At 45.6% G+C, this 11,860-nt stretch overlaps 1 long non-coding RNA gene across 1 annotated transcript; it reads left to right on the top strand.

Annotated features, from left to right (window-relative positions):
• Nucleotides 1–3,118: 3,118 nt before the first annotated feature.
• Nucleotides 3,119–11,555, top strand: LOC142376444 (uncharacterized). Its single transcript, XR_012769467.1, has 3 exons — nucleotides 3,119–3,631; nucleotides 4,489–4,674; nucleotides 11,365–11,555. It is a non-coding gene; the product is annotated as an uncharacterized LOC142376444 (long non-coding RNA).
• Nucleotides 11,556–11,860: the final 305 nt, after the last annotated feature.

Below are 11,860 nucleotides of genomic sequence, written 5' to 3'. Positions count from 1 at the left end.
TAATGCCAATATCAGATCATGTGCTTTTAAGTAGTGGAATCATTTGTGAGAGTCGGCAAAAATAGAGGATGAATGCAGTTTTATCAGCATGTGTGTAACTTAAATTTCTGAGGCATTCAATAAAATGCTGTATTTTTTAAATAAAACCTGTTTTTGATGATTTGGTTTTTTTTAACTGGAAAGCTGTCATCATTATTGCCCAAACAGTTTTCTGCAGTTTTGTCCCATCACCCCTAATTTTCTGAGAGAAATGTCCAGTTTGGCGTCACTATGTATGGTTTTTTTGTGTTTTATTTTTAAAAGTGTTTCTGGGTTGTGATCCCTTTGGCGAAACAGATGTTCTGAGTCCCACCAAATGCATCAGGATTCTCCCTCTTAAAGGCATAGTTCGCCTCTTTAGACATGAAGCTGTATGACATCCCATATTAGCAATATCATTTATTAAATTTGACTTACCCCCTGCTGCGTCCTGTCAGCCGAGTTCCAGCCGAGTTTTGGCGTTGATGAAGGTAGTCCGGCTAGTTAGCTGGGGCCACAAAAATAAAGCATTTTGCTTCTCAAAACAATATGCGTTCAAAAGAGTAATATATTTGCATCACAAAATCGTTCTCCAGGAAAAAGTCAGACCTCCTAATCGCTTGGCGCTATTTTCTCTCCCTTCGTATCACTGCGTGCTGTGTAGACCGTGCAGACCGAGCAGTCCCCTGCTTCCGAGCAGCAAACACAGTAACAGGCGCGGCTGTCGGCAGGCGGCAGCACGCAGTGAAATCAGAATCAGAATCAGAATCGCTTTTTATTGCCAGGTATGTGGACACACACGAGGAATTTGACTCCGGTTACACCTCACTCTCTTTAGTGCAACAATTACAAAAAAAAATAGACATAGAACAAGATTAAATCAGAAGTGCAAATTGGTGCATGGTGCAAGGATGAAACACTGAAGTCCGGTTTTAGCTGTTTAACACAGAGACAGCCTGAGGGAAGAAACTGTTCCTGTGTCTTGTTGTTTTGGCGTACAGAGTTCTGTAGCGCCTTGCAGAAGGGAGGAGTTTAAACAGTTTGTGTCCAGGGTGTGATGGGTCTGCAGAGATGTAACCTGCCCGTTTCCTGACTCTGGACAGGTACAGATCCTGGATGGAGGGCAGGCTGACACCAATAATCTTCTCTGCAGACCTTATTGTCCGTTGCAGTCTGTTTTTTTCCTGTTTGGTGGTTGATCCGAACCAAACGGTGATGGATGAACAGAGAACAGACTGAACAATGGCGGTGTAAAACTGGATCAGCAGCTCCTTAGGTAGGTTGAGCTTCCTGAGCTGCCGCAGGAAGTACAACCTCTGCTGTGCCTTTTTGATGGTAGTGACTGTGTTGGTCTCCCACTTCAGGCCCTGAGAGATTGTGGGGCCCAGAAACCTGAAGGATTTGATATATGATTTGAGGATATGAAGGGAGAGAAAATAGCACCAAGCGATGTGAGGTCTGACTTTTTCCTGGAGAACGATTTTGTGATGCAAATGTTTTACTCTTTTGAACGCATATTGTTTTGAGAAGCAAAACGCTTTTTTTTTTGTGGCCCCAGCCAACTAGCCAGACTACCTTCATCAACACCAAAACGAGGCTGGAACTCGGCTCACAGGACGCAGCAGAGTGTAAGAAAATGGTCATGTCTTATCCCAAGGATTCCAAGTCATCTCAACCCATTTCAAATATGGCTGCAGTTAGAGGGACGGTAATGACATTAAAAGTTCTTAGTTATGCACATATGTTATCATACTGTCATTTTTAGATCATTGTCCCTGCTGGTGGGGAGTAAAGCTCCCTTTTGCACATTGTACCAAACTATTTATTACTTTATTTGTACTTGGAACGGGTAGCATATAAGAAAGAAAGAAGCAGTGCTCAAGTAACGTATAAGGTAGAATACAAAGAGCAACATAAGCACAAAGTGGACATTACTGACATATATTACAGAAAAGAAACCAGAGTAGTCAAAACAGGTGTCATAAGAATGATACTGAAGAAGAGAAAAAAAAAAAAATATATATATATATATATTCGGGCTGGGCAACGATTAAAATTTTTAATCTAATTAATCACGTGATTTCCCTAATTAATCACGATTAATCGCATTTGTACGCAAAATCCAAAAATGAATTCAACAGTAGTGTATAGCTTTTAGCATTTAGTTTTATTTTAAATGTGCTGCCATATAAATGAAAGTGCCATAACATTTGTTGTGCAAACACACTTTTAACATCAGCATTTTTATGTAGTTTTTATGTAGAAGCCTCGCTCCACTGTCTGTTTCCTTGAATGACTTGCTGCTATCAGTTGTGTGTTTTGCCTTAAAGTGATATTTTAGACTGGAACTACTACAGTGAGAAGACAATTCAACTTGGCAGTGTTTACAGAGGACTTTGGTTCTGTGGACTCCGCCGTCTGGAAGAACTTTAAAATGAAAATGGCCGAGTAAAAGTTCCGTACCCTTCTGCTTGTTTGGTGGATTCGCCGATTACTTTATTTTCCGGTTCCGCAGCAGACAGCAACAGACTTTTACAAAATAAAAGCCTGTGAGCAACAGACTTAAAAAAAAAAAAAAGATAATAATAAAACAAGGGTGGTCTGTGGCGTAGTGGGTTGAGCAGGCGCCCCATGTACAAGAGGCTATAGTCCTCCTGTACATGTAAACCTGTAAACCTGCGTTAATGCGCAATGAAATGTTTATTGGCGTTAAATAATTAACGAGTTAACGGGATAATAACGAGTTAACTCGCCCAGGCCTAATATATATGCAGATATTGATTTATTGGTGTGTGGTTTCAGGGAAGATATAGTTTGTTCTAGGTTGCCATTTCCCGGTTTTTCAGAGGTGCAAATAACGTCTTTAAGGTTAAACGGAGAAAACATTTAGGTTAGGTTTTTACAGAAAAATGGCATTTTAAATCCATCCAAAAAATTTTTTTTTAGACCTCCCAACGATTGGTGTATTATGCTCCCAACTCGTACCACACTTGTACTACCGTGTTTGTAACGTCAGGGGGAGGCCTTTTTGCGCATTTGCTCTCCTTACCACACACACGCGCACACGCACACACACACACGCGCACACGCGCACACACACTCACAGCCGGAGATGCCGCAAAGCCCCATCCTCCACGGCTTTTTAAAGACCGTGTTTGCCTCACGCTCCAACAATATCAGCCAACAGAAGAGCTGCGCAGCCAAATGCACCGAAGTGATGGTCATCGCGGAAACGAGCACAAATCCTTAGGAGAGGATAAGGACTGCGTCGCCGGATTGTAACAAAAACAAAAAAAAAAAGAAAACTGATACTGGGTTGCGGGTCAAGGAGTTTAACCCCTGATCTGCCGTTTTTGGGGAAGGTCGTCGAGGCGGTGGGGTGTCTCGATGAAATGTGAGCAGACCGGGTCGGTGGCCGTTTTCCGTCCTTTTCAATGTGGTTGGGACTGCAGCCGTCGCAGCTAGCTCGGTACGGCCGCGTTAATGCAGCAGCGCTCGGCTGTCGCGTTCATATCCTCCACCGGACCAGGGAAGACAATAGGTGAAAGACAAGCCGCTCTGGACTCCCAAAACTACGCTGAACGAGAGTCTGCACCAGCTCGGGCTTCGGAAGGTAGGCTGTAATCACGTTCCCGAAGCTTTGAGACGAATTCCTGCCCGTTTCTCATCATCGTTCCCTTGACGACAGTAGTTTTAACGGTCAAAGCAGGATAAAAAAAACTAGCTAATCCGCGGGGTTGCTAACAATTCCACGACTTTGGCGATAAACAAGCTTGAATTTGTGAGGGTTCATTTGTCTGAGCTGACCTACATGTGTCGGTACAGTAAATTCAGCACAATAGACAGAGTCATGGCGGTGCGTGGGGCTTCATTTAACGCCCATTTCCCCCGTCCTCAACATATTTATCTCACGAAGCCTGTGTTTTTGCACCATGGACGCAAATTGGGCGATGAGAGGTAGCTGGCAACGGGGCTAATGTCATGAGCGCATTAGGTCTGATATTTGCCCACAATGTGTCCTGAAGGGAAATTTAAATGGCCTAATTGTCTTTTGTTATTGGGGATGTTAATTACATGAGACTGTTGCCCACAGTTATCACCACCCTGGTGCAGATGATTATATGTCAGACAGTGACCCCCAACATATAAATGTAATGGAAGGCATCCATCGACGGAACTAGAATCATACTGATTTAATCTTTAAGCAAATGGCTTTTTCTGATATTAGATTATTCGCCATATTGCAGTGTTATTATGCTTTTAAGGTGTCAGAAAGGCATATTTGCACGTTTCACAGCCTTTTCTATTGCTGACTAATAAGTCATGGCATTATTCTTCTGATGATGTCAGTCCTTCGTAATGACTCTTTGGTGGAGCCAGGCTTCGGTGGTAAACAGTATTAGCAGAAGGGAGCTGTGCCTTTTCAGGTTCACCAAAGCTGTGACAGCTGGGTGTGATTTTTCTTTACAGCGTCCCCGTGAAGAACCAGGTTCCACTGCGAAGTGACCGCCTGCAGGCAGCTGCATCAGGATGGCGGCCGTGGTGAACTACTCTCCGCCTTGGTGGGTGAATCTGCTCCACCGGTTGCCTCATTTCAACTTGGAATTTCAAGTGGTGAGCAGCGACTTCAGACCAGAGGACTCTGAGTATCAGAAGGTAAGGAAAGCATCGGGGAACAATGACCACCCACACAAAATTCATCATCCTCTTCATCATGCAGCATCACATTATCATCCAACCTCTTGTCATCTGCGCACACTCTAATTTCACAGCAGACCGGCCAAGTAGTTACTCAGGCTGTCCTGCAACCACAGAGTTGTGGGATCCCTCAATATATTGATCACTGCTGTAAGTGTGAGGAGGAAGGCCAGAAATGTCAATCGAGTCAAGATAGTGAACCTCTTGCCTCTCCAACGTTGTGATGGACAAATAATAAATGTAAAAACTGTTAGTTTGGTTAATGTCGGGCGAGTTGGTCCTGACCTGATTCCAAAGGGGAACACTTTGCATTGAAAACTGATGCCAGGGGGCCCTTAACCAAATGTGACAAGTTGTACCATGACCTTTTGGGTTTGACGGCTGCTTGCTTGCGAGCCTCAAATTTGCCATCTAGCTGTCACTATCGTGTTTTTTTTGGAGCAGTAATTTACATCGAAGGGATGGATCTGAGCAAATCAAATCAAATCAAATTTATTTGTATAGCACATTTCATGTACAAAACAATTCAAAATTCTTCACATAAAGCATTGCATTGCAACAGGGAGTGGAAGAAGCATTAAAACTACATAAAAGATTATAAAGTGAAACAATTAAAATAATTAAAATGAATTTAAAAACGAGCAACAGTCCAGATAAATTCAAAGATATAATGCAGATTTCATGCATAGACACATGAGAAAAGAAATGTTTTTAACCTGGATTTAAAAATGTCTACATTTGGTGAAAGTTTAATCTCCACTGGCAGTTTGTTCCACTTGTTTGCAGCATAACAGCTAAATGCTGCTTCTCCATGTTTAGTCTGGACTCTGGACTGGACCAGCAAGCACCTATTGAGTTAACAGCCACAATCCTCAACTGCATCCCTATTCACACAGTAGCTGTGCATTATCTGCACAAAACAGACGTCCTGGTCGAAGCAGCTGTTCCCTGATGTTGTTCACACAGACCAGATAGAGATGGATCAACACTGAACCAGTGTGTGCTTACACACAGAACAGGGTGGCATCATAGAATCTGCTGTGTGACGCCAGCGATGTTGGTAGGAGAGGCGCATCCTCCATGCTGGCTCGGCCACTTCAGTTCTTCAGTGCTTAGGCAATGGCTCAACATCGACGCCACCATTCCTCATCCATACTTACACATGGTGCGCACAGTGATCCAATGAGCAGAGAAGCCCGCCTTAAAACGGTACAGTGGCTCAAAGCGGCTGACTCGCTTTTGGAGCTTCAGGAATCGCAGGTTCTGGCACTTCTGTATTGGCATTAATTTTCCAACCATGTTAATGTCTGGTTGAGTAGTTCTATAGCACAGAAGGGGAAAAAAGGGACATGACACGCAAACCAAAGTCTGTTTATTTTTTTGTGTTTACTTCTTTGGTGGCTGTTAAAAGGAAACATACCAAAAATCTTTCATGATCATACAGTAGCCTACCTGATGAAGTATGAACAGGTTAAAGGGATGGTTCGCCTCTTTTGACATGAAGCTGTATGACATCCCATACTAGCTATATAATTTATGAACATTTTCTTACCCCCTGCTGCGTCCTGTGAGCAGAGTTCCAGCCTCGTTTTGGCGTTGATGAAGGTAGTCCGGCTAGTTGGCTGGGGTTTAAAAAATAAAGCGTTTTCCTTCCCAAAACAATATGCGTTCAAAAGAGTAAAACATTTGCATTACAAAATCGTTCATCCAGAAAAAGTCAGACCTCACAATCGCTTGGTGCTATTTTCTCTCCCTTCGTATCACTGCGTGCTGTGCAGACCGAGCAGTCCCCTGCTTCCGAGCAGCAAACACCGTACCAGGCGCGGCTGTCGGCAGGCGGCAGCACGCAGTGATACGAAGGGAGAGAAAATAGCACCAAGCGATTGTGAGGTCTGACTTTTTCCTGAAGAACGATTTTGTGATGCAAATGTATTACTCTGTTGAATGCATATTGTTTTGAGAAGCAAAACGCTTTATTTTTTAAACCCCAGCCAACTAGCCGGACTACCTTCATCAACGCCAAAACGAGGCTGGAACTCGGCTCACAGGACGCAGCAGGGGGTAAGAAAATGTTCATAAATGATATTGCTAATATGGGATGTCATACAGCTTCATGTCAAAAGAGGCGAACTATCCCTTTAAGTCATTTATCAAAGCGAAATGCCAAACATTATCTGCTTTCGGTTTATTATTTCAGCCTCGTTTCTGACATCCTAATGAATTAAAAATGAATGTGACGACTAAAAATTTGAATTGCTGGAATTAGTTAAAAACCTATTTTGAGTCGTCCTTTGATTAACCACTGGCTGAGTTGACGGTGTTTGCCTCGGAGAGAGCAGCTCTATCTCCAAACGGAGCTCTGGCCCAGTTTTGCTGCATTTCATTAGAATCCTCTAACAAGGTGACTTCCAGGTCTCTGCGCAGAGAGCTCAGCGCTCGCAGCTCCCACAAAGCTGAAATGCACAGTTCAGAATCCCCCATTTCATGCGCCGCAGTCCCCCCCATAATGTAGTCTGCTGACATGCACGGGGGGGGGGGGGACGTGCAAGTTCAAGAGCTGAGCGTGGGAAGGCACCCACAGCCATGAAAGAAGGGAGGAAGATGAGAAGTGGAGGGAGAAGCTGGGAGAGAGGAGGAGGAGGAGGAGGAGGAGGAGGAGGAGGAGGAGGAGGAGGAGGAGGAGGAGGAGGAGGAGGAGGAGGAGGAGGAGGAGGAGGAGGAGGAGGAGGAGGAGGAGGAGGAGGAGGAGGAGGAGGAGGAGGAGGAGGAGGAGGAGGAGGAGGAGGAGGAGGAGGAGGAGGAGGAGGAGGAGGAGGAGGAGGAGGAGGAGGAGGAGGAGGAGGAGGAGGAGGAGGAGGAGGAGGAGGAGGAGGAGGAGGAGGAGGAGGAGGAGGAGGAGGAGGAGGAGGAGGAGGAGGAGGAGGAGGAGGAGGAGGAGGAGGAGGAGGAGGAGGAGGAGGAGGAGGAGGAGGAGGAGGAGGAGGAGGAGGAGGAGGAGGAGGAGGAGGAGGAGGAGGAGGAGGAGGAGGAGGAGGAGGAGGAGGAGGAGGAGGAGGAGGAGGAGGAGGAGGAGGAGGAGGAGGAGGAGGAGGAGGAGGAGGAGGAGGAGGAGGAGGAGGAGGAGGAGGAGGAGGAGGAGGAGGAGGAGGAGGAGGAGGAGGAGGAGGAGGAGGAGGAGGAGGAGGAGGAGGAGGAGGAGGAGGAGGAGGAGGAGGAGGAGGAGGAGGAGGAGGAGGAGGAGGAGGAGGAGGAGGAGGAGGAGGAGGAGGAGGAGGAGGAGGAGGAGGGTTCGATGAGCCGTGCTTCTAAATTGCCAAATAGCCACTTCCTGTGAACTATTCAGTGTTTGACTAAAGGCCTTTGTGCATGTGTGTGTCTGTGTGTGTGCCCACTGGAATTTTAAGAACCCCCTTTTAGACTAATTACATAGTGACATATTTCAGCAAATGAGGCGGTTTCCATGTCGGGGATCGTTTTCGGCTTTGATCGCATGTTTGGACGTTATTCGTGCGAACGGTGGAGCACACGATGCTGCATGAATATGTGTCACATACAGTGTGTTCACTTTCTGTGTCAGTGCATATTTAGCACTTTGTGTTTATCGAGGTGAGGTCACTGAACTCCCCCGGGGGGTTGTGTGTGTGTGTGTGTGTTAGCGTGAGTGAGTGAATATAGGGGTTCTATTCAGGGTGAAATTGTTCATTCCGGCTAGACAGGAGGGAGGGGAAACATAGAGGGTGAGAAGAACAAGAAGAAGAAGAAGGATGAATTGGACCGGGGGTGCAAGGGAGTGAGAGAGTGAGGGAAAAAGGGGGGAAGGGGAGGGCTGTAGTCTGTTGTGAGAGAATGCTCTCTTTCTTTGCTTTACTCTTTCACTGAGGCCCGCCTTTAGATGGGCTCAGTATATCTGTCTCAAAGGCTTTCATGCATCCACTCATCCAGCTGATAGATGCATAAACACACACGAACACACAAACAAGGCCCCGCACAGTGTCCGTCAGTGGCCCACAACATCACACACACTCATGCTCACACAATGGAGAGAGATTCTTCTGTGTGGTGTTTTTCTTTCTGACGGGACTTGGCTAAGGTTCATTTGCATTCAGCTCTTGAGCTCTGACGCTGCTCGAAACTTTTCCTCGCACATATTCACTCGCTTTGATTCTTTTCTCTGTAACGTCCAAAGTTTTCCTCCCCGAAAAGCTTTTCGTTCAAGAGAACAGCTGCCGTCTGATGACTCTGACTTTATTGGGGGGATGCTGACTCTGTGGCTTTTCCAAGAAAAGTGTTCTTCCTGGAGAGCTGAAATAGAAACCCTTATCCTGAGGCTCTGCGAAGGCTTCGGAGTATATGGGCCCATGCATGTGCCTTGGTCTGTTTGTGTTATGGTGGAATCGCAGAGTCAGCTTCCAGCCGCAGTTAAACAGCTGCAGAACATTACAGAGGAACCATGTGACCCGTAATAACAGATATTCCCAGCTGTGGAGACTAAGTCAGTAATTGTCATTTTGCTACAGTTTGAATTGTGGAAGAAATGATCTCATCGCAGTTTTGAACAGGATAGAAAAAAAAGGTGCCTTTTCTTCTTCTTTGGTGTAAGAACAAAAACCAAAAGCCTTTGTTTAAATCTTAGGTTTGGTGCGATATTAGATGAATGAACTTGAGGTCAGCCACTGCCTCGGGGAGAAAAGTTGTCCAGTAGTCCAGACAATGTCAGACAACAGACAGACACACAGACTGGATTCACGGATGCGCACGTACACACACTGATATGGGGAGATTGGAAGTAGATCACTGTGCCTGGGTGTTTCAGCCCCTCCTCCAGCCTGCGAGCAGATCCCCAGTAGAGTGGATTTGAACTCGCACACACACACACAAGTAGAGCCAAGCTCGCCATGCTTATTAGGAACTAATTGAGCCACTTTTAATCTGCTCTGATGGATTCTCAGCCTGACAGTTAATCTAGAGGCCACCAAACTCACCAGGAAGACGGCGAGGTAGTCGAGGAGCAGACAGGCGGAGAGTTGGTGCGCAGTCAGAAGAGCCCAGGTTCAGTTGTCCATGTTTTTATATTCAGACTTCTCATGCGATTCGTGGATACTGCCAAGTAGTTGAATAAATCCCTCAGTCTGTAAATGTAATCATGCTCTACATGCATTTGTTGTGTATTACACTAAACATCTAGAGTTCGGGTGGAGGTTTTTCCCGTATTTTCAAGGATTACGGATGCCATGAAAATATCGTTCTTTTTAATTCAACACATTATACTCCATTCAGGGTAAAGACCCCACATTGTGAGTGTGATTTTAAATGCCAAAGAGATCTAACAATATGTAATGGTGCACGATATGGCTTTCCCAAAGCACATAGGATGATGCCAGAGAACAGGAATCTGCAGAGCTTATTTCCCCCATCCTCGGATGATCCTTAGTCTGTTCAATCCTTGATCTTTAACCTCTTGAAGAACAGCAGTCGATCAACATCGTCTCAGCTTTACCTCAGCAGGCATTTCTCACGAGCAAAACAACAAGTGTAATTAAAACGACCACAGAATTTAAATTCTGTAGATTAAGAGCCACAAAGAGAGGTGAAATCAAATTACATTATAAAATGATAGAGATTTAGATCCATTGCCCCAGAATCATGCAGAGTTTAGCCATGATTAAGATTAAGATTCGTCTTGATGTTTTGATAAACAAAACAAAAAAAAAAGTGTGGAAATCACTGGCTGAAAGTGAGGAAAAAGTTTAAGTTGAACCCAAAAGGAGCAAATTTCGAAACTCTTGGGCAGCCAGGAGATCCGGGGATGTACTATGTTGTCTATGACCCATGTCACCCCCAGTTAAACATTTGCTGCTTTCCGATGAACAGATTTGTTACAGGATTCCTGTGTCTGCTGTAAGTAGTCCTGCAGGTGGAGAATTTAGTTTTCCAGGAGCATGCCTGTAGTCCTGTAGGTCCTGCAGCAGAATTACTTTTCAGTGTGTGTGTGTGCGTGTGTGTGTGTGTGTGTGATTGGGAAAAAAATAGAAATTTCAGCGGTTTAGCAAGATTGATGCAACAGTCCTCATCTTTATCTATATCCACTTCTCCCTTTTTTGTGTTGAACTCAGACATCTTCTTTCACATCTACTTCCTTGTTTGTCTCTCCAGTCTGTGCCCCCCACCCCCACTCTTCCTTTTTCAGTCTGTCCCCTCCTCCTCTTTCTTCTTCTGCACTTCAAAGCTTTTGGAGATTGAGTGATCTGTGTTGTGAGTCTCTGGTGCACACACAGCTCCCCAACAGCAGCCTTTCCGCTCACTCTGTGGGGGGGGTGCATGTTTGATGCTGCACACGTGTTCTGGTGCACAATGCATCAAATGCCCATTAAAGAGCCTCTGTTTGGCCGTCTTAAGTAGCTGAAGAGAGGGACTCAGCTTCTGTGTCCGTTTAACTGCTCAATCGAGCGGTCAGTCCGTGTGTCTGGCTTCCGCTCATATCAGCTAACTCGCTTCCTGTAGCGTTAACTCACATCCTAAATTGTCCACTTCCCTGCGATAAGTCTAAAACGCAATCAATTTGTTCACTGACTGAATCAAATGAGTGTATGATGACATCATGGTTGTTTCAACTGTTTTTTTTTCTTCTTCATTCCGTCTTCTCCCCAGTCTGTTTTGCTCATCGGGGCTGTGGCTTTGGTGTGTCTGGGCCTGGACCTCCTCTTCCTCCTCTTCTACTCCTTCTGGCTTTGCTGCAGAAGACGCAAAAATGACGACTCCTCACACTCCCATACACACTCCCAGCAGCCGAGCGCCGACTGCTGCTGCACCGCTTGGTGTGTCATCATCGCCACGCTGGTCTGCAGGTGAGAGGCCAGATGAGTAAAGCTTGTGTGTTCTTAGATTGATATGTGTTTGAATGTGTTAAGGCTTGATTCAGCTCATCCTTCTCCCAGGTTAAGGAGTTGCCCGGCAGCCAGCATTTCTTACTTCCCCTGTGGATCGTTTAAATCTGCTATCAATGTAAATCGGCACAAGGGCTTCTGCTCCTTAACTCAGGGCGACCAGTTTGTGCTCTCTTTCCATCTGCCGCAGTTTGACCAAGGTTCTTTTTCTGTGCACTGCTGTCTGAACTAGCAGACTCTGTTTCTGTGGGCCTCTTTTG

Source organism: Odontesthes bonariensis, unplaced genomic scaffold (genome assembly GCF_027942865.1).
Source record: "Odontesthes bonariensis isolate fOdoBon6 unplaced genomic scaffold, fOdoBon6.hap1 scaffold_314, whole genome shotgun sequence".
Lineage (NCBI taxonomy): Eukaryota > Metazoa > Chordata > Actinopteri > Atheriniformes > Atherinopsidae > Odontesthes > Odontesthes bonariensis.
This window is presented reverse-complemented; position numbering and strand designations above follow the sequence as displayed.